Below are 27091 nucleotides of genomic sequence, written 5' to 3'. Positions count from 1 at the left end.
AACTACTCAAATTCTTTTATTTAATTAAAACATTTGGAGCCTGGTACAGAAAAATAGGGACCACTCCGGTGGGAAGGTAACAGCGTTCCGTGCGCCTTTGGCGTCTAGTCATGCCGGCCACATGACCACGGAGACGTCCTCGGACAAGCGCTGGGTCTTCGGCTTTGAAATGGAGATGAGCACCGGTCCCTAGAGTCGGAAACGACTAGCACGCATGTGCGGGGGATCCTTTACCTTTACCTTTTACAGATACATTTCTCTTCAAACAATCATAGAGTTTGTAATGTACATAGATTTGTAAAACAATGGGAAAAGGGAATATTCCTGAACTTTGTTTTATGATTTATCTCATGGTTATTGTGAAATTGTGTGAATGCATCAATGCAGTGCATGTAATCTCAGCTTGGATTCATTGAATGAGTTTACCAAAAATGTAAATATTGCAGAATACAGTCCATGCTGCGTAAACTAAATTATTAATGTATCTTAAATAGAAATCTATATTTAGATATATTTTTATTCCAAAAACATTTTACTAAAATAAATTTGATAAAAATAAAAAAATCCGATTTAAATTTTAAAAACTTTATTTTTTAAAAAAAGAAATCAATTATTATCCACCCTGGAGAATAGAAACTATACTCTGCATACCAAACAATCAATCTAGGGAGGTATGTTATCTCCCTGGAGCAAAAATCAAAAATGTTTCTGAGAACCTTACTAAAATAATAAATCCTATGGATTATTACTCCTTTCTTCTCCTACATGTGAGGACCAAAGACACAATAACGAAGCTAAAAACAATAAGAAGACATTACAGTTAGGAAGGAAAGAATTAGGAGCTCAAGTGGTGCTTTCATCTTTACTTCTGCTGCCGGCGTCAACTTCCCTCCGCCCTGTGCGTTCCCACAGAGGGCCTCCTCAGGGTGCCTCCGGTCAGAGAATGCAGGCTGGTGGCCCCCAGGGGGAGGGCCTTCTCTGTGGGCGCTCTGGCTTTATGGAATCAGCTGCCAGTCGAGCTCCGGATGGCACCTGACCTTCGCTCCTTCCGACGCGGTCTGAAGACCCATCTATTTGAACAAGCCGGCCTGGCCTGATGGGGATATGTTGGGGTTTTAATGGGGATTTTTTTATATTGTTATCGATTGTTTTAGCTGGGCTATTTAATTCTTTTTAATTTTTGTATCCTGTATTTTTTATATGTGCCCTGTTCACCGCCCTGAGTCCTTCGGGAGAAGGGCGGTATACAAATATAATAAAACTAAACTAAACTAAACTTCCAACAAAAGGCCAACATCCAATGAGAGAGCAAAGGATTTTAGAAATGAACTGGTGTCATCCAGAGAACTTCAGTTTCCTAGACCATGGTCTTCACTACCTACAGGAAGGGCTACTGGCAAGGGATGGAGTGAACCTCACAAGAAGTGGAAAGAATATATTCCGAAAACGACTGACTCATTTATCAGAAGGGCTTTAAATTAAAATGGGGGGGGGGCAATCTTCAAGATCTTTAGAACCTGATTCCAAGCAAAAATCATTAGATAACTATTCATATAAGGAGATAGGGGAAGAAGAAGAAGAAGAAGAAGAAGAAGAAGAAGAAGAAGAAGAAGAAGAAGAAGAAGAAGAAGAAGAAGAAGAAGAAGAAGAAGAAGAAGAAGAAGAAGAAGAAGAAGAAGAAGAAGAAGAAGAAGAAGAAGAAGAAGAGGAGGAGGAGGAGGAGGAGGAGGAGGAGGAGGAGGAGGAGGAGGGGGGGGGAAGGATGAAAAACCCAGATACTAAGTAAGATATATAAGAAACATACCCAAGACCTATAAAGGACTCAAATACCTATACATGAATGGTCAAAGTTTAGGGAACAAAACAAGGTGAACATGAATACTAGTACACGAAGGTAAATACGATATAGTTGCCTTAACTGAAACATGGTGGGATGAAACTCAGACTGGAATGTACTGATGGAAAGATACAAGCTATTCAAAAGAAAGACCCAACAAAAGAAAAGATGGAATTGCATTATATACAAAGATCACTACATCTCTAAAGAAATCAAAACAAGGATGAAAACGTCCTAGAATCCATATAGGTCAATATAAAAGGAAAAAGAATGGCATTGCTTACAGGCGTATACTATAGGCCACCTAACCAAGCAGAACTTTTTGTTAAACAATTAACAAATGTATGTATTAAACATACCATAGTAATAATGTGAGACTTTAACTGCTCCAATATCAACTAGGAAACAAACTCTGCAGCAAGTGGAAAATCAAACAGATTCCTACCGAACCTAGCTGATAACTTTTGTCATCCAAAAGGTAGAGGAAAGAACTATAGGAATTGCTATACTGGACCTAATTCTTACTAACAGAGAAGTGATGGAGGGAGTTGAAGTTGCCGGAACTTTGAGCGAGAGTGACCACATCATATTGGAATTCAATATCATGCAAATGGAAGCAATAGAACATAATCCAACCAGTGTCTTAAATTTCAAAACAGCTGATTTTAACAAATTCAGAGAAAATCTTAGAAAAATTCCACAACTCAAGAAGTGTGAGAAACTCTGAAAAATATTATCATAAAAGCACAGTCTAGCACAATACCACTGAAAAAGAAAAAAAACAAGAAATCAAAGAAGAAACTAGCATGGTTGCACAAAGATCTCTCTGATAAACTGAAAGACAAAAAGGACAAGTACAATGCAAAGAGGGACAAATAATCAAGGCAAAGTATTAGCAGACAGCTTGAATCTGCAAATACGAAGTCAGAAAAGCAAGAGGTCAGAATGAACAGAGACTTGCAACAAAAGTCAAAGATAATAATAAAAAAATTCTTTTAACATATAAATAACAAGAAAAAATCACTTAAGAGAGAATATGGGAAGAAAGTAACAGGCAGCTTAACTCATTCTTTGTATCAGTCTTCGCGCAAAAAGAAACTATAGCCCAACCTACAAAAAACATAACTGTAAAAGACAGACTAGAAATAAAAATTACAATAAGCAAGGAAATGGTTAGAGAATACCTATCTGATCTTGATAATTATAAATCACTGGAACCTGATGGATTACATCCCAAATTCTGAAGGAACTGGCAGATGTTATCTCAAAACCATTGTACCATATCTTTCAAAAATCCTGGAACATCTGGGAATTACCTGAGAATTGGAAAAGAGCTGATGTGGTTCCTATCTTCGAAAAAGGGTAAAAAACAGACCCAGGAAACTACAGACCAATCTGTCTAACATCAATACCTGGGAAGATACTGGAAAAAATAATCAAAAAACAGTTCTGCAAAGATCTAGAAACAAATAAATTTATAACTAAAAGCCAGGATGAGTTGGTTAAAAACAGATCATGCCAAACCAATTTTATTTCATTCTTTGACAAGTGATTAAATTAGTAGCCCAGTAAAATGCTGTGGACATAGTATACTTAGACTTTAGCAAGACATTCAACAAAGTAGAACACAATCTACTTCTTGGTAAGCTAAAAAAATGTGGGATAAGACAGCATCACTACCAGATGGATTTGTAACTGGCTAACAAACTATACTCAGTGTGTCATCCTTAATGGTACTACATCTACATGGAGGGAAGTAAGCAGTGGGGTAGCACAAGATTCCATCTTAGGCCCAGGACACTTCAATCTCTTCATAAATGACTTAGATCAAATTTGCAGATGACACTAAGGTGGCAGAAATAGCCAACACCTCAGAAGACAAGCTCAGGATAAGAGCTTGACAGACTTGAACAATGGGCCCTATCTAACAAAATGAAATTCAACATAGAAAAAAGTGAAGACTTACACTGAAGCAAGAAAAACCAAAAGTACGCATACAGATTAGGTGAAATTTGTCTCTGTAACTGTGAGAGGGACCTTGGAGTTCTAATGCATGATCACTTAAATATGAGCCAGCAGTGTGCAGCAGCAGCCAAAAAAGTTAATACAATCCTTGGTTATATAAAAAGAGGCACAGAATCAAAATCACAGGAAGTATTAGTATCGCTTTATAAAGCCTTAGTAAGGCCACATCTGGAATACAGCATCTAGCTTTGGTCACATTACAAAACAGATGTTGAGACTTTGGAAAAAGTGCAAATAAGAGCAAGTAAGATGATTAAAGGCATAGGGACGAGAACATATGAAGAATGGTTGCAGGATTTGGGTTTGGCTAGTCTAGAAAAAAGGACTGGGGGGGGGGGAATGACATGATAGTAGTATTCCAGTATTTGAGAGGTTGCCACAAAGAGGAGGGGTCAACTTATTTTCTAAAGTACCTGTCAGATCCTCAATGAATTTCTTTCTTACGCCTTTCATTTTCGGGTTCTGCCATTCTATTGGAGGGGAAGGCTTGTACTTAGAAGGGGGGGAATGACCTATGAGTCTTCTACAATGTATTTCCTTTGTTTTCTTCTATCCTCTTTCAGGTATGTTACTTGAAGTGTGGAAGGAATGTGCCTCCAGCCATCTACCGTATCTCCAGTTGGATGGGAAGAAGCCACAGAGAAACCTGACAGACATTTGGGGTGGGGTTTGAAAGGGTTCTTTTAATGTAACATTTCGCATGGGAAATCCTCAGATCCTGCCCTACTCTCCTGCCACCAATACCTTCCAATAAAAGTTCCTGTTGAGACAACGCGAGTTTCAAGAGTTCTGCTTTCTTGGAAGAATTAATTGAGGCAGGACCTTACATAAGGCAGGATCTACAAAGTGGTCAACTCGGAGGGAAGAAAACGCCTACCATAGGGACCGTGCACACAATGTCTAACCATGGCAGCGAGAGGGAAGACATAGAGGGCTGGGTAGAGGCCTCCCTGAAGGCTTGCCCTACCGACAGCTCCTCTAACTCCATTGATTCAGGAGACGAGGCTGAGACTAGGGAGACCCTCTCAAAGCCAAGGGGATTGATCAGCATTGGGAAGGAGGAGGACTAGGAAGGGAGGTCTTGGAAAGTAATGATCGACCGCGGCAGCCAAAAGCCGGGCTGGAGATGTGAAATGGAGCATTTGCTTAATCTCAGTGAAGAAAAAAACAAAAGTGGACCTGAGCCAATCGCTTCCTAAAGCAAGCCATAAACCTGATGGTGGAGGCCTTCAAAAAACTCAAGAAGGAAGAGGTAGATGCCTTCCAAGACAAGATCGAGCAGATGCTGGAGGAGGAGGCTGGAAGGGGGGAGAGCAAACCCTCCAACCAAGGAACCTCTGCCATCACCGCAGATGTTGCACGGGCCGCAACAGCAGCTATGACCCCAGCTTGAGCCACACCAGCCAATGGTATGGGCACAAAGCCCAAAGAAGGGGGACTTGCCATCTCGAGCGTTAAGACTCCCCCCCCCCTTGGCTTTGTATGGATGTCTCTTCCGTTACTAACTTTCTCTGTATTTCATCTTCCCTATCCCTTTGTGGTTCCTGTGCTTTCCCTTCAAGGAAACTTCTGTGACTCTCATAAAACTCTGTTGCCTTAAAGATGGAGTCCAATCTGTATCTTTTCGCGTCCAAATTTATTAATATCCCCTCCGGGACTAACCATCTGAAATTCACTCCTTTTCCATTTAGTTTTATGGTCAAAAATTGGTAGTATTTTTGAGAATATCTTATCCTCCTAGGGATCTGTTTCAAAACCACAATTTTTTTTCCTCCATACATCAGTGGTTCATCTCTCACTTTCTTCTATATTTCATCTCTCATTGTTTTTTTTGCAGATCTAACATGTACTTCCCTAGGGAGTCTATGTCTCCTTGCGTAGCTTGAATTAATTCTATATATTTGATCTAATTCTCCTTCCATCACATTTTTTTCCACTAGCACCTCAGCAAACAGGTTAGTAATCAGATCTGTTAGGTCTTCCTCCTTATCTTCAGGTATGTTCTGTAGTCTTTAAAAATGTTATGCTTTCTCCATTTTCAGTATTACAACTGTATCTTCCAAGGTTTTATTTACCTGTGCTAATCTTTGATTTTTTTTCTTTTATTTCCTCCATCTTTTTCTGAGTTTCTTTTGATTTCTCTTCCATTTTCTGGATTCTTTACTCATTCTTTGTAAACACCCATACAAAGAGAAGAATAAGAAAAAGAAAACAGATCAAAAAAGAGAAGAGGTGATAAAAGAACAGGAAAGGTCCACTAGCAGAATAAAATCTATAAGTAAAAAAGATGGAGAAATAAAGTAGAATTCTTTCAATGAACATAAATGGACTGAACTCCCCATCAGAAACGATATTTTTTTTTGCACGATTACAGAAATTAAAACTAGATATAATTTGTCTCCAAGAAACACACCTAAAAACACAATACTATAAATTGCTGGAATGCCCCAAAATTGGAAACTTTATTTTACATCAGAACATCAAAAGAAAAGAGGAGTCGTTTTATATATAAAAGAGACATTGGAATCCAAACAGGTCTATTCAGATGAAGAAGGAAGAATCCTAATGGTAGAAATAATGATAAATCAAAAACAGAAACTGATGGTAGCAGTATATGCACCAAATAATATAACAAGAAGAATTTTACCAAAAATTACACAGGAAAATATTGGAAATGGAACATCAAAACATTTACTTAATAGGAGATTTTAATGCAATTGTAGATAGAAAATTAGATTATAGAAGCAGCAAAGAAGGGAAAAAGGGAAGAAAGACATTCCCTAAGGCATTTTTAGAATGACAGAAGAAATTTCCATGCAGGATATGGGGAGAGAAAGAAACACAAAAAAGACCCAGTACACATTTTATTTCAATAGACATAAATCTTGGTCTAGAACTGATATTATATGGATGTCCCCTGAGCTAAGTACTAATATATATGAGATTGAGGTAGTAGAACCTAACATTTGGGCAGATCACAATCCGATAAAGCTGACCTGGAAAGAGGTAAGGAAGAAATCAAGATGGACTTGAATCAATCTTTATTAAAAGAGAAACAATTTGTAGAACTAGTAATAAAGGAAATGGAGTTTTTCTTTAAAGAAAATAAAAAGGAAGAGACAGAATTCAGAATAATGGGACACAGCCAAAGCATATTTTAGAGGGTTAGCTGTAACATATATGGCTAAAAGGAACAAAGAAAAAACAATTTACAACATTACAAGAAGAATTCAAAAAGTTGGAACTATAATTACAAATACATCCACAAAAGAAAATTGTGAAGAGGCAAATGGAGACAATAAAACATAAATTAAATCTAATAGAGTCAGAAGAACTGTCTCACAAATAAAAAGAGTAAAACAAAACTTTTTTGAAAATGCACACAAGCCGGGAAGATGGTTGGCGTACAAATTGAAAAAAAAAAGAGAAAAAATTGATAAACCATCTACAAGATGAGAAGGGTGACCTACAATTTCAAACTGATGCAATAAAAATAGTTAAAGAATTTTACGAAAAATGATATGATGTAGAAAGAATTTCTCGGGGGGGGGAATGAAACAATACTTGGAAAACACAAATCTACCAAAAATACCAGAAAACCTGAAAAATATACTAAATGAAAAAATTACAATGATGGAAGTGACAGAAGCTATAAAAAATCATAAGAATGATAAAACCCCAGGACCGGATGGGCTACCTGCAGAGGCTTATAAATGTCTACAAGATCTACTGGTGGGTGAGGATTATTAGAGGACAAATTTTTATCTCTGACCTTCAAAGTTTTCAATAAACAAAGCTGTGTAAATAAAGTGAGACTAACAAACCTGAGGCAATGAATACTTCACAAGAGGAAATATATGATAAGCGGCAACTATACTGCTCAAAAAAATAAAGGGAACACAAGATAAGACATCCTACTATTAAATACAATACATTGTGTTGTTTAAGTGTTCCCTTTATTTTTTTGAGCAGTATATTTCAAAGGACAATGATGTTAAACTACAAAGAAGTACAGAACAACTTTGAAAGTATAAACCAACTTATCTCCAATTTAATTTCACTCCAAGAAATTTCTCAGGAAAATACAGCAGAGATGACTGAACATAATTTTGAGGATAGAGACTTAAAGATGGAACCTTATAAAATAAAAAAATCATGATTTAATTCAAGTAGGAGAACAGATAACCTACATTGTAATGCGCCCAAGCAACTTTGAAGATAAGAAAAAAGACAAGAAAAAATACTTTACAGAGAAACAAATGACACAGCAAAATACATTGATTAAGAAAGGCACGGGCCAGAGAAAAAAGATTAAAATGGAAACTAAGAAAATAGATGATGGGACTTATCAGAGAGAATACTTTAAAAAGAAGCATTTGTTTGAATATGGCTAAATAGAAAAACTTCAGAATATACTACTTTTAGAGAGATGATTTTTTAAATTAATACAATATGTTTCTTTCCTTTCTGTAAAAAAATAAAGCTGAAATTATTTAAACAAAGCAAATGTTCTAGGTATTTAAATGTGACTGATAAGAAAAGCATTAAAAATGTGCTTTGAATTAAAGGATAAGATCAGGGCTTTTCAACCAGTGGTACGTGTACCACTGGTGCTACGTGAGCACCTCGCTGGTGGTACCTGGCGTCGCCTTCCTCCCCCCTGCTCCACTCCTTCCCAGCTCACTTACTTGCAGAAAACATGGCTGCGGCCTGAAGCAACCCTACCAAGGGAGCACGAAGAGCTCAGGTGCAGAGCGAGGCCCTGCCTGCCCCAGGGAGTTGTTGTGCAGCAACCTGATTGATTTCTTCTCGTGTGGGATCCGTGTCGCCCTTCCCCCCTCTTCTTACTTTACAAGTAAGCTGTTCTCCAAAGCGCCTGCCGGGCGCATGAGGTTAACGCAGCAAGGCCAGAGCGTGGACATGACACTCCCCAGGGCCGAAGGAGTGACCACAGCAAGGAGGGGGTTTGAGGGGGAAGTGTGTCTGCCAGCCGGTAGGGCCCCAGAAAGTGGGCTTTGCCCAGGACGGTGTGCATGCCCGCCCTACGCGTGCCGTGTTCAGGAAAGCAGGGGCGTGAGACACGGGTCCCTGCGGCCGGGGTCCCGGGAAGGCTGCAGCAGGTTGGACCGCCCAACCAGCCCGCCTGTCAGCTGAGAAAGCAACAAGCTTCCTCCGCCCCCTCGCTTTGGTCTCCTCGTCACAGGCACCCCACTTCCCTTCATCTCAGGGGGGAGCATCGGGGGCCTGCCCCCCGTCAGTGGAGTTCCGTGTTCACCTGGGGCGCCTGGAACGTGTGGAGTCTTTGCGGAGCATTAACCCTTTCCGTGCCACGCCCGGGACACTCCGCGGGGGCAGCCACGCGCTCCAGCCGTGGAGGGATGCCCGAAGGAGGCAGCAGTGACCCTGCTCGGTTTCGAGGGGAGATTTTTCCAGTAAGAGCCTTTCCCAGGGTGGGATTGGCGCCCGTAGAGAAAGCTGAGGTGGCAGGTCTGCACGCAGGGTGGGAGAGCAAGCGGGGGTCTTGCCGAAGCGGGAGGAGCGCAGTGAGGCGGTCTCCACTCGCTGTCTTTGCCCACTGGGAGGAGGGCGGCCAGTCCGGGGGGGGCGCCAGTTCCCGGGACTTTTGCTTTTACTCACTTTTTGCGCCACCACGCTTTCAACGACTCACCCCTCAAGGGGATTCCAGTTCTCACTTTTTCCCTTTGCAAAACGGGCTTCAACTGAGCTGCGCTCTGACTTCGGGTGCCGTTCCTTGGGAATTCTCTCTTCAACCCAAAAAGCAGGGCTTTTACTCGCTTTTCACGCTGCCGCACTTTGCACGACTCTGCCTTTCGCAGCACAAAAAGCAAGTAAAAGCCCTACTTTTTGGGGTGGGGAAAGAAGATTCCCAAGGAATGGCGCCCAAAGTCAGAGCGCAGGTCAATTGAAGCCCATTTTGCAAACGGGAAAAGCGAGAACTGGAATCCCCCTTGAGGGGTGAGTCGTGCAAAGCGCGGTGTGTGTGTGTGTGTATGTGTGTGTGTGTGTGTGAGAGAGAGAGAGAGAGAGAGATCCCCGATTGCAATTCCTGTGCAAGATTTCCTGCTTGCAAAAGGAAGGGACAAAGAGGGAGGGAGGGAGGGAAGGAAGGAATGGAGGGAGAATGGGAGGGAAGGAGGGAAGGGACAAAAGGGAAGGGAGGGAGGGAGGAAGGAAGGAAGGGACAAAGAGGGAGGGAAGGAAAGAAGAAGAAAGGGAGGGACAGTGGGAGAGGGAGGGAAGGAAGGAAGGGACAAAGAGGGAGGAAAGGAAGAAATGTACAGACAATCGGAGAGAGGGAGGGAAGGTACCCACTCCAGTCCCACCCCCCTCCACCAGAGACCAACGGATTCCCCTCCCCCATAGGTACCCTGCAACCTGTGTGATGAGCTGGCCACAATCCCCCCACCAGCCATTGACTTCACTTGTCAAAAAGTTGCAAAAGTTGATCACATGACCCTGTGACACAGAATGTCATAAGTATGAATCAGTTGCCAAGCATCCGAATGTAAATCACATAACCCTAGGGATGCTGCAACAGTCATAAGTGTGAAAAAAGGTCATAAGTCAATTTTTCAGTGCTGTTGTCACTTCAAAAAGTCACTAAGCAAATTGTTGTAAGTCGAGGACTACTTATATTTTATCTTTTTTCCTTTTACTTTTTATTAAAAAAAATTTGGTAAAGTTTTTGACACCTTGCTGGGTGACTGGTGGTACTCGGATATTGCCTTATGCTAAAAGTGGTACAATGGGTGAAAAGGTTGAAAAGCCCTAGATTAGATGATTAGATCTATTGAATGGAATGCTTAAAGTTTAAATAGATTAAATATTTAAATAGATTAAAAATATTCTCGGATATGATTAAAAAGAATAAGAAATTGGGGGAATAAATATATATTAGGAGGGATACATATTTACATATTTTTAGTAGTATGTTATTTTTTTGTATTTCATTGCTTTTGTCTTTTTTCTTCTTCTTTTCCTCCTCTTTTTTCTCTCCTTTTTTTTCTCTCTCTACTCTTTTATCTATTGCTTAAGAAATATAAAAGTGTGAGAGGGCTTATATGGAAAAAATAGAATTAAATCCATCAATGTTGTTGTTGTTGTTAGTTGCGAAGTCGTGTCTGACCCATCGCGACCCTATGGACAACGTTCCTCCAGGCCTTCCTGTCCTCTACCATCTTCTGGAGTCCATTTAAGCTCACGCCTACTGCTTCAGTGACTCCATCCAGCCACCTCATTCTCTGTCGTCCCCTTCTTCTATTGCCCTCAATCTTTCCCAGCATTAGGCTCTTCTCCAGTGAGTCCTTCCTTCTCATTAGGTGGCCAAAGTATTTGAGTTTTAGCTTCAGGATCTGGCCTTCTAAAGAGCAGTCAGGGTTGATCTCCTCTAGGACTGACCGGTTTGATCGCCTTGCAGTCCAAGGGACTCGCAGGAGTCTTCTCAAGCACCATAGTTCAAAGGCTTCAATTCCTTGGCGCTACGCCTTTCTTATGGTCCAACTTTCACTGCCATACATTGCAACTAGGAAGACCATAGCCTTGACTATACGCACTTTTGTTGACAGGGTGATGTCTCTGCTTTTTAGTGTGCTGTCTAGATTTGCCATGGCTTTCCTCCCGAGGAGCAAGCGTCTTTTAATTTCTTGGCTACAGTCCCCATCTGCAGTGATCTTGGAGCCCAGGAAAATAAAATCTGTCACTACCTCCATTTCTTCCCCATCTATTTGCCAGGAATTGAGAGGGCCGGATGCCATGATCTTGGTTTTCTTAATGTTTAGTTTCAACCCAAGTTCTGCACTCTCCTTCTTCACTCGCAACAAGAGGCTCTTTAGTTCCTCTTCACTTTCTGCCATTAGAGTGGTATCATCTGCATATCTTAGGTTGTTGATGTTTCTTCCGGCAATCTTAATTCCAACTTTTGATTCATCTAGCCCTGCCTTTCTCATGATGTGCTCTGCATATAAGTTAAATAGGCAAGGCGACAGTATACAGCCTTGCCGGACTCCTTTCCCAATTTTGAACCAATCAGTGGTTCCGTGTCCAGTTCTCACTGTTGCTTCTTGGTCCGCATATAGGTTTCTTAAGAGACAAATAAGATGGTCCGGTACGCCCATCTCTTTAAGGACTTGCCACAGTTTGTTATGATCCACACAATCAAAGGCTTTAGCATAGTCAATGAAGCAAAAGTAGATGTTTTTCTGGAACTCTCTAGCTTTCTCCATGATCCAGCGTATGTTAGCAATTTGATCTCTAGTTCCTCTGCCTCTTCGAAATCCTGCCTGTACTTCTGGTAGTTCTCGATCCACATACTGCTGGAGTCTAGCTTGTAGAATTTTAAGCATAACTTTACTAGCATGTGAAATGAGTGCAATGGTGCGATAGTTTGAACATTCTTTGGCTCTGCCTTTCTTTGGAATTGGAATGTAAACTGATCTTTTCCAATCCTGTGGCCACTGTTGAGTTTTCCAAATTTGCTGGCAAATTGAGTGTAGCACTTTTACTGCATTGTCTTTTAAGATTTTGAATAGCTCAGCTGGAATACTGTCACCTCCACTAGCTTTGTTGTTGCTCAGCTTTTCTAAGGCCCACTTCAATTCACATTCTAGGATGTCTGGTTCGAGGTCAGTGACCACCTCATTGTGATTATCAGGGACGTTAAGCTCATTCTTGTATAGTTCTTCTGTGTAATTTTGCCACCTCTTCTCAATCTCTTCTGCCTCTGTTAGGTCCCTGCCATTTTGGTCCTTTATCATGCCCATTTTTGCATGAAACGTTCCTTTCATCTCTCCAATTTTCTTGAAAAGATCTCTGGTCCTCCCTATTCTATTGTTTTCTTCTATTTCTTTGCATTGTTCATTTAAGAAGGCATTCTTATCTCTTCTAGCTATTCTTTGGAATTCTGCATTTAATTGGGCGTATCTTTCTTTTTCTCCCTTGCCTTTCGCTTCCCTCCTTTCCTCAGCTATTTGCAAAGCTTCCTCAGACAGCCATTTTGCTTTCTTGCATTTCTTTTTCTTTGGGATGGTTTTGGTTGCTACCTCTTGTACAATGTTGCGAACCTCTGTCCATAGTTCTTCAGGCACTCTGTCTATCAGATCTAATTCCTTAAATCTATTTGTCACCTCTACTGTATATTCAACAGGGATATGATTTAATTCATACCTGACTGGCCTAGTGCTTTTCCCTACTTTCTTTAATTTAAGCCTAAACTTTGCAACAAGAAGCTCATGGTCTGAGCCACAGTCAGCTCCTGGTCTTGTTTTTACTGACTGTATAGAGCTTCTCCATCTTTGGCTGCAGAGCATATAGTCAATCTGATTTCTGTGTTGACCGTCTGGTGATGTCCATGTGTACAGCCGTCTCTTGGGTTGTTGGAAAAGAGTGTTTGCTATGATCATCGTATTCTCTTGACAAAATTCTATCAGCCTGTGCCCTGCTTCATTTTGTACTCCAAGGCCAAACTTACCTGTTATTCCGGTTATCTTTTGGCTTCCTACTTTAGCATTCCAATCCCCCATGATGATAAGGACATCATTTTTTGGTGTTAGTTCTATAAGGTGCTGTAGAGCTTCATAGAACTGGTCAATTTCATCCTCTTCAGCACTGGTGGTTGGGGCATAGACTTGGACTACTGTGATATTGAATGGTTTGCCTTGGATTCGAACTGAGATCATTCTGTCATTTTGAGGATTGTATCCCAGTATTGCTTTTCCTACTCTTTTATTGACTATGAAGGCTACTCCATTTCTCATGAGGGATTCTTGCCCGCAGTAGTATACCTGATGGTCATCTGAATTAAATTCACCCATTCCTGTCCATTTTAGTTTGCTGATACCTAAGATGTCGATGTTTAGTCTTGTCATCTCTTGTTTGACCACATCCAGCTTTCCTTGATTCATGGATCTTACATTTCAGGTTTCTATGGAGAAAAAATCTTTACAGCATCGGACTTTCCTTTCACCACCAGACACATCCACAGCTGAGCGTCCTTTCGGCTTTGGCCCAGTCGCTTCATTCTTTCTGGCGCTACTAGTACTAGCCCTCTGCTCTTCCCCAGTAGCATATTGGATGCCTTCCAACCTGAGGGGCTCATCTTCCAGCGTCATATCGTTTTGCCTTTTGGTACTGTCCATAGGGTTTTCATGGCAAAGATACTGGAGTGTTTTGCCATTTCCTTCTCCAGTGGATCACGTTTTGTCAGAACTCTCTGCTATGACCTGTCCGTTTTGGGTGGCCCTGCACGGCATAGCTCATAGCTTCATTGAATTACGCAAGCCTCTTCGCCACGACAAGGCAGTAATCCATGAAGGGGATCCATCAATGTAAATGTAATCAATTGTTGAGAAAACTGTCACCAGTAAGAATATTTAGAACTTCGGGGGAGAAATAAACTGAAATAAGTACTGTAACAGGATTTATGATAAGGCAACTAAAATGACTAATAGGAAAAGAAACATTAGATCAATATGATTATTATTTTTTCTTAGGAATATTGGAAAAACTATATACTTGTTATTTATCAAAATAATGAGAATTGCATTAATTTAATGTTTGCAAAAGAAGGATACTTTGGGGAAAGGGGAAATCAACTGAAATTAACATACGGAATATAGATTATAGAAATTAATTGTTAAGGATTGTTTTACAAATGTTACCCAGACAACACACTGCTTACTAATTATTGAGTGTTTTATGTTGTGTTAAAAACAACAACAAAATATTTACAAAAAAAATGTCTACAAGTTAAGGCTACCAATGAAGGAAATACGTAATGAGGTATTATTAGTGGCTAAACTACCAAATACACGGAGAGAAGCAAATATTACTTTAACACCAAAAGATTTAGATGTCAATGCTGCTAACATTGAATGTTCTTGCTTTGACAAAAGATGAAGAAGCAGCTATTTCATATTTAAAACTTGTGTGTTAGTTTAGAGCTAGAATCAGTTGTTGCTGGGGGAGAGGAGGAAGAATATCTCTCAAGGCTGTCTTGAAATAAGAGAAGATAAGAATTTGGCGGGTTGTCTAACAGAAGGGAAAACTGACCCTTCAAACTAATTGGAGAATGTGAATGACAGCAATGAAAAGGAGAATTGTGTTTAATATATTGTGCTAAGGGGAGGGGAATTCAGATTCCAGCTTCCCTAGCAAGCTTTTCCGATTTTATAGGGCTCTAATAAAAGACATTTAAGGTAAACAATGCCTCAGAGTCCTTTGAAGAGCTCATCCGTCGGAAACTTGACATTAGATTTGACAGATAAAAAACTATAGACCAATATCATTATTAAATGTGGATTACAAAAATTTTGCCTCAATAACAGCAGAGAAATTGAAAAGATTTTTGGTTGAATTTATCCATTCAGAGCAAAATGGATTTTTACCAAAACAACAAATAAAAAACAATTTGAGGAATATTTTATATACACTGGAATATTATGAAATGCTCAAAAAGCATTTGATAATGTAAATTGGCAATTTATGATACAACAATTAAACTATGTGGACTTTGGAGAAAAGTTCATAAAAACTATTAAGACAATATATGATAAACAAACAGCAAAAGTAATTGTTAATGGAGACTATACGGAGAATTTTAATATAAAAAAGGCACAAGACAAGGATGTCTACTATCCCCACAGCTATTCATACTAACGTTGGAAGTTCTCAATATAACATCAGACAAGATCCGGAAATTAAGGGAATGGAGATAAAAGACGAAAGTTACAAATTACAAGCATTTGCAGATGACTTGGCATTTATTCTAAAATAACCGTTGGAACAATATCCAAATTACTGAAAAAGATAGAAGAATTAGGAGAAATAGCAGGACTGAAAATAAATAGAGAAAAAACTAAAGTTATAGTTAAAAATTTGACAGATAAGCAAAAAACTATCAGAAAAAATAGACCTACAAATAGTTAAAAAAGTAAAATGTCTAGGAATATACCTAACAGCAAGATGTGCAACAATAAAAAGATAATTACATAAAGTTATTAAATCAAATAAAAACTGACTTGGAAAAATGGAAAAACCTACAATTATCAGTGCTAGAAAGAACATCAACTGTGAAAATGAATATTTTACCAAAACTACTTTTTTACTTCAAACAGTACCTGTAAAAATAAAAAAAAATTTTTTGATGATTTGAATAGATTAATCTTGAAATTTATCAAGGAAGGAAAGCCAGAATTAAACTGAAAATGCTAAAACTATAGAAAATGGAGGATTTGGATTACCAGATTGGGCCCTGTACTACCAAAAATGTGTTTTAACATGGCTAAAAGAATAGATAACTTTCAGAAATAAAAGGTTGTTATATTTAGAAGGTCATGACTTACAACTTGGGTAGCACGCATTTTTATGGTATTAAAAGAATAAAACTCATAGATATTTCCAAAATCACTATATAACAAATAATTATCAATATGGGAAAAGATAAAACCTAAAATCTATACAAAAATCCCAGAATGGCTATCAACAATGGAAGCTTTTGCACATACAAATTTAGTTAAATCTGAAAAAATTCTAACATATAAGGATATTCTGAATACAAATGGGAAAATAAAATCTAAACAAGAGTTAGAAGACGAGGGCATTGACTTATCACGGTGAGCCTGATTGCAAAGATGTTAAATATACGGCTTTTATAAAAATCAGGTGGTGACCTCTGATGAAAAAATGATTAAAAAATTGTATAATTTTCTATTCAATTTTTAAAAAAGGAAGACAAACAAGCGAAAGAAACAATAGTTATATGGGCAAAAAACTTTGGACATAACATAGAATTAGAGAAATGGCAAAATCTTTGGGAAAGAAATTACAAATTGACAATGCAACTTCGTATATAAGAAAACTTATATAAAATGTTTTATGGCATTTTCCACCAGTTAGATTAGCAAAAATGTTTAAAAGTATGCCTAGCAAATGTTGGAAATGTAATCAAAATCCTGATACGTTACCACTTGTGGTGGACATGTGAAAAACCAAAACAATTTATGACTAAAATACATACATGGTTAGAAAAAACATTAGGAAAACATATAGATTTTAAACCTGAACTTTTTTTACTAGGCATAATGCCAGAAAAGTTTGATAAACAAAATGTGTATTTAGCATTACATGTAATAACTGCAGCGAGGATTGTATTTGCATAGCATTGGAAAAATGAGATAGCACCATCAGAGGAAATGATAATTAAGAAAATATTGGACTGCGGAAATAGAGACTCACATTGAGAATTAAAGGAAAAAAGATTCAGTATACTTTCAAACATGGAAAATATTTTATCAATGGTTGGAAAAGCAGGATAGAGTAAAAATCATAATAATCATAATGATAATGATGATGACAATAATAATGATTAATGATAATAATGATGATGATGGTGATGTTGGAAGGGACCTTGGAGGTCATCTAGTCCAGAGCTTTTCAACCAGTGGTACGGTTGAATGTACATTGGCACCTGGCAGGTGGTACGCGACCATCCTAGAAAAGTGGTAGCAGGGGAGGGGAATGGGAGTACTCCACAAGCCTGAGCAAGAGATGGCTGGAAAGCTGTCAGGGCTCAGCGGAAGCGCCAGGATCAGCACCAGGCTCCAGCTGGAGCTCGGCGTTGATTCTGGCGCTTCTGAGCCCTGAAGAAGTGCCGATCAGCTGGAATGTTGCAGCGTCTTCAGGGTCTTGTGATTTACATTCAGATGCTTGGCAACTGATTCATATTTATGATGGTCACAGTATCCCAGGGTCAACCACCCAGCAGAGGAGGGGAAATAAAAACCAAACACCCCACCCACCCCACCACCGCTGCCAATCCTCAACAGAAATGCTCACAACAATGAAAACCTCAGACAGAAGGAAGAGGGCAGCCGGGCGGGCAGTTAGGTGTCTTGCTCGGCTGTGACTTGGGGGCACTTTTTCAGTGCCATTGTAACTTTGAACAGTCACTAAGCAAATTGTTGTAAGTCAAGGACTACATGTACTTCATCACTTTTTTTCCTTTGGGGGGGTCATCAAGTTTTTGACACCTTGCTAGGCGACTGGTGGTACTTGGATGTTGCCATATCCTAAAAGTGGTACAATGGGTGAAAAGATTGAAAAGCCCTGATCTAGTCCAACCCCCTACTTGCGCAGGAAACCCTATACCATTTCAGACAAATGCCTGTCCAGTCTCTTCTTAAAAACTTCCAGTGTTGGAACATTCACAGCTTCTGGAGGCAGGTTGTTCCATTGATTTAATTGTTCTGTCAGGAAATTTCTCCTTAGTTCTAGGTTGCTTCTCTCTTTGGTTAGTTTCCATCCGATGCTTCTTGTCCTGCCTTCAGGTGCTTTGGAGAATAGCTTGACTTCCTCTTCTTTGTGGCAGCCCCTGAGATATTGGAATACTGCTATCATGTCACCCCTAGTCCTTCTCTTCATTAAACTAGACATACCCAATTCCAGCAACCGTTCCTTATATGTTTTAGCCTCCAGTCCCCTAATCATCTTTGTTGGTCTTCTCTCTACTCTTTCTAGAGTCTCAATATCTTTTTTACATCATGGTGACCAAACTGGATGCAGTATTCCAAATGTGGCCTTCCAAGGCATTATAAAATGGCATTAACACTTCACGTGATCTTGATTCTATCTCTCTGTTAGGCAAAACTAACCCAGACAACACATTGTTTATTAAGCACAAAGGAATTATAATAATATAAAACTAATAAAATACTTTAAAAAAAAAGACTCCCCCCCCTTGGCATGAAGTACGATGGGGACCCCAAGCAACTGGGGCTCTTCCTGGCCCATGTCCTGACCTACATGCATGAGTATGGCCAAGAGCTCCCTAGTGGGGGCGCCCGGGTCAGTGTCGTTATCATGGCCCTGGGAGGCACGGCAGCTCAGTGAATGGTGACCCTGCACAATGCCAAGACACCCGAGCTTCAAAACTTCAACCAATTCATGGCATCTCTGAGACGGCGGTCGAAGATCCCTTGGCTGATCGGGAAGCCCAGGATCATATTAAGACAGTCAGACAGGGCCAATGCCCAGTGGCCGAATACAGTGAAAAATTTGAGACCTGCCTTGCTGACTCAACTGGTCATAGGACATCCTAGTAAGCTGTTTCAAGGATGGGCTGAACGATGACCTCTACCAAGCTTGTATTGCCTGAGGAGCCCATGCTCACTTCCACATCTAGTGCATCCTAGCCGAGGAAGCAGAGATTGACCAAGCCCAGAATCAACACCATTTTAGTCGGGCGTGGAGAAATGAAATGACGGCAATGAAAACCTCTGCAGTGACCCTACGCAAAACTGCTTGTTTTAAATGCGGCAAAGAGGGCCATCGAGCCACAGAGTGTCGTTCAAAAATTCTGGTGCAAAAAGGAGACTGACCGGGGGGGGAGGGACCTGTCAAAATTCCCCAGTGCCCCAGGGAGATGGCGATGAAAAGTGCTGAGGTCGTGGAGTTCCAACCCACCAAGAAATCAGGAGAAGGAATTCCGACCCCACTGGAGAAGGGTCCAGAGATGTCCGACAGTGACTACGATGATGAACCCTTGGTAAGTGGACCCAGCATGCCAATTACCATAAAACTGCAAATCCCAGGCATAGAGCAGGTGGCCAGGAAAGCCTTACTGGACTCAGGCTGCACCAGATGTTTAATAAGCCTAACCCTGGTGGGGAATTTGGGAATTCGAGTAAGAAAACTAAAGAAGCCAATTTCGTTCTGTCAATTAGACGGGTTTATTGCAGGGGGTATCCTGGACACAATCACCATGGTGTCTGTGAAATTAACCATGGGGGACCATACTGAGACTTTGACTTTTATAGTGATCCTCAGCATGGAATGGCCCCTAGTCCTAGGACTGGCCTGGTTAAAAAAAAAAAGGAACCCGCGGGTGAACTGGAGAAAGCAGGCTTGAGATTTCCTAAGGGTAAACCCCTCTAGCCCGATAGCTGCCACAGCCCCAAAGTGAAGCCTAAGCGTGAAGTGGCAGCAGCACTCAACAATCAGAAACTAGAAGGCATACCCCGAGGGTAGCAGAGGTTTATAGCGAGGGGGGCTCTGATGAACTATCTCCCCACTGACTCAGAGACTGTGCCACTGAAATCATCCTCGGAGCTAAGCTGCCAAAACCCAATCTCTATTCGATGATCCCCTGAGAGTTAGAAGAACTACGCAAATTCATAGATAAGAATTTGGAGCGTCATTTCATTCAACTGGCCACACTGAAAATGGCTGCTCTGATGCTATTCCAAGAAAAAAAAGATGGGTCTCTTAGTCTCTACACGGATTATAGATGTGTGTAGACAATGTATATACCTTATCCCTCATGAAAGACATGCCAGCCAACCTCTCAAAGGGAAAAAATTTCTCCAAGTTAGACCTGCAGGAAGCATGTCACGAGGTTACAATCAAAGAGGGGATAAGTGGAAAACCGCTTTCAACAGCCTCCTGGGGTGCTTCCAATTCAAACTACTTCCATTTGGGCTACAGGAAGCCCCCGCAGTATTTATGCAACTAATTAACTAGGTCCTCCATGAGCACTGTTGTGATTAAATGCCAGTCAGTGGACCTGGCAGTTGAGTCTGGGATATCAGAGGAAGAGGAGGAGGGGCCTGGAGAGCTATCCATCGGAGGAAGGCTCTGATGAGTTCCAGGACTTACAATCTGATGAAGAGTCTGGCCCCTCCACTCATGCTCAGGCTGAGACCCAGCTGTGTTGGGAAACTGAGTCAGACTCTGAGGACTCACAGCTGAAAGACATCATAGACGCTCGCAAATGCCAACAGGCAACAAGAGCAAGACAGAGGGAGGCAATGGGGCGACTCCAAAGGCAAAGGAGAAAGCACTGAGAAGCCACGCCTTGGGGCTGCATAATAAAAAGGAAAGGTGTCGGCGGTGCTGGTTACTGAAGGCAACTGTTTGCAAAGGACTCAAATTTCATGGGATCATGTTCCGATTGTCCTACCTGTGAACAATTCTCCGTTTGAATCGTATTTTGTTTGTCTTTGCTTTTGGGACATTTTGCAGGTCTGTAAATAATATTGAAAGGAGTTTGTTTTCCCTGTGTTTCCAGCGTACTTGTTGAAAGAGGGGTTTGTCCTTGTGAGTTAAAAAGAACTCACGTAAGCTGGGACAGAATAGGTACAAGGGGGGTTTGGTGTTCCTGGACAACATAGAAATGTACGCCAAAATGAAAGCCAAGCATGTAAAATTAGTCAGAGCAGTTTTAAATAAGGTTCATGCAGCCAAACTGTATGCCAAACTTTCGAAAGGTGAATTCCACAAAGAAAAAATTGATTATTTGGGCTACCAAATTTCTCACAAACAGGTGGAAATAGACCCAGAAAAGGTGTGAGCTGTTTTGGAGTGGGCCCCGCCACACACCTGGAAACAGCTGCAAAGTTTTCTGGGCTTTGCAAACTACTATTGCCAATTCATCCCCTCCTTCACTCAGATCACATTCCCCAATACTAACTTACTGAAAACCAAGGGGAAAAACAAGCCAAACCCTAGCCAGCTGCTAAAATGGACTAATGAATGTCAAGCGGTATTTGAGAAATTAAATGGGTTTTTTTCCACAGAGCCAGTGCTAAAATACCCAGATCCGGAAAAGCCGTTTGTCACTCAGGCAAATGCTAGCGATGTAGCAGTGGACGCGGTACTACTCAAGGAAAACTAGGAAGGCCAGTTGCAACTCTGTGCCTACACCTCAAAGAAACTAACAGAAACTGAGCAGCAAGGGCCATCTCGGAGAAGGTAGCTTATGCTGTGCGTTGGGCCTTCCTGATCTGGAAGGGAACAAGATCACTTTCTAAGTATGGACTGGTCATAAAAACCTCGAAGAACTAAAGACACACAGGAAGCTATCCCCTAAACAGGCTCAATGGGCCCAGTACTTCCCATTTCAATTTTACTGTCCAGTACTTATCTGAGGGGAAATCTTTTCGACGGACATCGTCACCAATGCTGCAACACAACAGCATGAAAGCTGAAATAGTCAAACCGCTGTTACCCGCAAAGCAATTAGCCACCCCAGTCACAAGGGCGCAATCTAAGTGTTCCGCCACTGGACAGCACAGCAGGCTGCGAATTCAAACAAGCCCTAGTGAAGGATGACTGGTACCATCTCCCGAAGGACTCAGGGCGGTGAACAGGGCAATACATGTTAAAAAGACAGAATACAAAAATTAAAAAAGATTAAACAAAATGCCCACAACTCTTACAATAGGTTAAAACACATTTAAAAGTAATAAAAACCCAACCCCATCCCATCAGGCCAGGCCAGCTTATTCAAAGAGATACGTCTTTAGATCGCGCCGGAAGGAGCGAAGGTCGGGTGCCATCCGGAGCTCAACCGGAAGACGGTTCCATAAATCCGGCACGCCCACAGAGAACTCCCTCCCCCTGGGGGCCACCAGTCGGCATTCTTTGACCGGTGGCACACTGAGGAGGCCCTCTCTGTGGGAGCGTATTGGGCGGAGGGAAGTTGATGCCGGCCGCAGGTGCTCCCCAAGGTATTCCGGACCCATGCCATACAGGGCTTTGTAGGTCAATACCAGCACCTTGAACCTCACCCAGAAGACAACTGGGAGCCAATGCAGCTCACGGAGCAGAGGTGTAACATATATCCCTATGGCCCACAGATTAAAGTTCATGCAGCTCTGCCACAATTTGTGAAAACCTTCCACCTCATAATGAGGCAGTTTGGGTGGCCATCTTTAAAAAAGGACATTGAGAGTTATGTAGCCAGTTGCCCCATTTGTGCAGCAGCTAAACAGAGACAGGGAAAAGCACCTTGGAGTAAGAGATCGCTATGGACTTTATCGTAGAGCTACCAGAGAGCGCAGGAAACACTGTCATTTGGGTAGTAACGGATTTATTCTCCAAGCAACTTCATTTCATCCCTTGCCAGAAAATTCCAACTGCTAAAGCCTTGGCTAAGAGGTTTGTACAACACGTCTATCGGCTAAATGCATAATCTCAGATTGTTGTTGTTGTTGTTAGCTGCGAAGTCATGTCTGACCCATCGTGACTCTATGGACAACATTCCTCCAGGCCTTCCTGTCCTCTACCATCTTCTGGAGTCCATTTCACCTGCAAGATCTGGAGACCCTTTTTGGACCTACTGGACAACAACCAGGACCTGTCATCCAGTCATCATCCTCAAACAAATGGGGGGGGGCAGAACGAATGAACTCAGTTCTGCAGTCCTTGCAGCCCTCAAAGGTTAGGGCAAAAATTTGTGGGACCCTTCCCTATTAAATGCATCATCAACCCAGTCACAGTAGCACTTGAACTCCCCAAAACATCAAGACAGATCCATCCAGTATTCTACTGCAGCTTGCTAAAGCCTGAGATGAGTTTGACTTTAAGGCCAGTAGTAACCCCTCCACTACAACCTATTATGGCAGAAGATCTAAATTCATATACAGATGCCGTACTCTCTTATATTAGAACATGCACTGATAGTGTAACAACGGATAAGTGCATTAGAGTTTATGGGAACTGTAAACCCTGGATGACTGCAGAGATACGAACACTCCTGAGAGCCTGGGATTCTGCCTTTAAGGCGGGGGACAGGGACAGATACAGAGAGGCCAGGGCAAATCTCAGAAGAGGCATTAGGATGGCAAAACAACAATATAAACAAAAGGTGGAGAACCATTTAGCGAACAACGATCCGAGGCAAGTATGGCAGGGACTGCAGCACTTAACCAACTATAAGGGCAGCACGAGGAGCATGGCAAACACCAATGCCTCGTTGGCTGAGGAGCTGAATATCTTCTTCGCCCGCTACGAGGTTAAAAGACCAGACCCCGTAGCCTCTGCTGGCCGGCCTTCTGACTCTCAGCCACTCACCCTGTGTGAACACCAAGTGAGAGCTGTATTGAAGGCTGTGAATCCCAGCAAAGCCGCAGGCCCAGATGGGGTGCTGGGGATAGTGGTCAGGAATTGTGCCGATCAATTAGCAGGTGTCCTGACAAGGATTTTTAACATCTCCTTGCAAATGGCATGTGTACCATCGTGCTTGAAAGCAGCTACCATTGTCCCAGTCCCCAGGAAAACTGCAGTTGAGTGCCTGAATGACTACAGACCTATTGCATTAACCTCTGTAGTCATGAAATGCTTCGAAAGATTGGTTCTCCAACATCTTAGGACATGCCTTCCACTGGACTTTGATAAACATCAATTTGCCTACAGGGGAAATAGGTCGACAGACGATGCCATAGCTACTGCTTTACATTCTGTAGCAAGTCATCTCGAGAAACCTGGAAGTTACGTCAGGATGCTTTTTGTTGACTACAGCTCGGCTTTCAACACCATTTTGCCGAGCATTCTCATCGAGAAGCTGACTGACTTGAAATTCTCCCCCGCTATCTGTGATTGGATTCAAGACTTTCTTAGGGATCGGGTACAAACAGTGAGGGTCGGGTCTGCTTTGTTCACCCCCCTGAAGCTTTGCACCGGCACACCACAGGGCTGTGTGCTTAGCCCCTACCTGTACTCTTTATACACTTATGATTGTGTATCATCTGACCCATCCACTGCGATAATCAAGTTCGCAGATGATACAACTGTGGTGGGTCTTATTACAGGTGGGGATGAGACAGCATATAGGGCGGAGGTACAAAAACTATCCATATGGTGTAGTAACAACAACTTGCACCTAAACATCGGCAAGACGAAAGAGATGGTGTTAGACGTCCGGAGAAAAAAGGAGGAACCTGCCCCACTTTACATCGGGGAGGACTGTGTAGAGAGAGTTTCCTCCTTTAAATTTCTGGGAGTCTACCTCTGTGAAGATCTGACCTGGAAAGTTAACACAACCCAGGTGGCTAGAAAGGCCCAACAGAGGCTTCACTTTCTTAGGATCTTGCGGAAGAACAGGGTAGAACAACAGCTAATGACCCTCTTTTACCGGTCTACCATAGAGAGCATCCTTTCGTATGGTATTGTGGTTTGGTATGCTGGTCTGACAGCCGCGGATAGGAAAGTATTACAGAGGGTAGTGAGCACAGCACAAGACATTGTGGGCTGTTCCCTGACACCACTGGATGACATCGCCAGGGCTTGTTGCCTTGGAAGAGTGAGGAAGATTCTCAGGGATGACTCACACCCTGGACGGTATCTCTTTACTCTCCTACCATCCGGTAGGAGATATAGGAATATAGCCAGCCGTACCAACAGGCTGAAAAATAGCTTTTATCCGTGGGCTGTTAGGCTTTTAAATGGGACATAATCTTATGCAGAATTGACTTGGGAGGCCGGTGTGTGGTGTAGTTGGTTCACATAGTGTGGTGGGATGGAGGGTTTGTTGTCACTGTGTGTTGGGGGGAGAGAGCACAGGGGGAGGCTCAGCTAATCTCAAATGTACACATGTTGTACTTTGACAATAAAGGTTTATTATTAAAAAAAAAAGATGAACAACATTTTGAAATCAGAGAAATCTTAAGATTCCAAAATGCACCATGGGGCCACCCAATACTTAGTAACATGGAAGGATCTCCCAGGATCCCAGAATGAGTGGGTACACACGAAGCATGTGAGAGCCCCTAGACTGCTCAAACGTGTTCATGCTTGTTATCCTGATAAACCTGACTAACTGTTATGTTTCTTGAGAAACCTATATGCAGGTCAAGAAGCAACTGTGAGAACTGGACACGGAACCAGATTGGTTCAAAAATTGGGAAAGAAGTCCAGCAAGGCTGTATACTGTCACCCTGCCTGTTTAACTTATATGCAGAGCAAATCATGAGAAAGGCAGGGCTAGATGAATCAAAAGTTGGAAATAAGATTGCCGGGAGAAATATCAAGAACCGAAGATATGCAGATGATACCACTCTAATGGCAGAAAGTGAAGAACTAAAGAGCCTCTTGTTGCGAGTGAAGAAGGAGAGTGCAAAAGTTGGGTTGAAACTAACCATTAAGAAAACCAAGATCATGGCATCCGGTCCTCTCAATTCCTGGCAAATAGATGGGGAAGAAATGGAGGTAGTGACAGATTTAATTTTCCTGGGCTCCAAGATCATCGCAGACGGGGACTGCAGCCAAGAAATTAAAAGACGCTTGCTCCTTGGGAGGAAAGCCATGGCAAATCTAGACAGAACACTAAAAAGCAGAGACATCACCCTGCCAACAAAAGTGTGTATAGTCAAGGCTATGGTCTTCCCAATTGTAATGTATGGCAGTGAAAGTTGGACCATAAGAAAGGCCAAAGAATTGAAGCTTTTGAACTATGGTGCTGGAAAAGACTCCTGCGAGTTCCTTGGACTGCAAGGCAATCAAACCGGTCAGTCCTAGACGAGATCAACCCTGACTGCTCTTTAGAAGGTCACATCCTGAAGTTGAAATTCAGATACTTTGGCCACCTAATGAGAAGGAAGGACTCACTGGAGAAGAGCCTATGCTGGGAAAGGTTGAGGGCAAGAGAAGAAGGGGACGACAGAGAATGAGGTGGCTGGATGGAGTCACTGAAGCAGTAGGCGTGAGCCCAAATGGACTCCAGAAGATGGTAGAGGAAAAGAAGGCCTGGAGGAACGTTGTCCATGGGGTCGCGATGGGTCGGACACGACTTTGCAACAAGAACAACTGATATGTTTCATTTTCTCTCCCTGGAGGTCTCCCTCCAGGTAGACCTCTCCTTTTTTTTAGCGGGGACAGCATGTCAAACCCTCAATGTATTTTAATTCAAACCCATTTTTGTGTATTTTGGAACTTAAAATCCTAAGTTTATACACACATATATAGAGTATTTATGCATTTCCAGAATATCCTTGGTGGAGCAGTGGGCTAATGCCTCCTTAAGTAACACCAGCTACCTGCAATTAATGCAGGTTCGCATCCCACCAGGCTCAAGGTTGACTCAGCCTTCCATCCTTCCGAGGTAGGTAAAATGAGGACCCAGATTGTTGGGGGCAATAAGCTGACTTTGTAATAATGTCGCTTGGGGGGGGCTAATAAGCAGGCATATACATATACATATACAAATGTATGAAGGCTATTGCTAAGCACATTGGTTTGTGCTTAAATTGTAAGCCGCCTTGAGTCTTCAGAGAAGGGCGGGATATAAATGGGATTAAAAAATGTATTTTTTTCTTATGCCTTTCATTTTCAGGTTCTGCCATTCTATTGGGAGGGAGGCTTATGCTTAGAAGGGGGGAATGACCTATGAGTCTTCTACAGTGTATTTCCTTTGCTCTGTTCTCTTTGAAGTATCTTACT

General features: G+C 41.8%; 1 protein-coding gene across 3 annotated transcripts in view; it reads right to left on the bottom strand.

The window, feature by feature from the left end:
* EZH2 (enhancer of zeste 2 polycomb repressive complex 2 subunit) overlaps window positions 1-27091 on the bottom strand; it is a 138526-nt gene that overhangs the window by 69870 nt on the left and 41565 nt on the right. The gene's annotated exons all lie outside the window — the stretch shown is intronic.

Source organism: Vipera berus, assembly GCF_964194415.1.
Source record: "Vipera berus genome assembly, chromosome: Z".
In the NCBI taxonomy this organism is placed as follows: domain Eukaryota; kingdom Metazoa; phylum Chordata; class Lepidosauria; order Squamata; family Viperidae; genus Vipera; species Vipera berus.
Note: the sequence above shows the minus strand (reverse complement) of the source record. Positions and strands in the feature narration are given on the sequence as shown.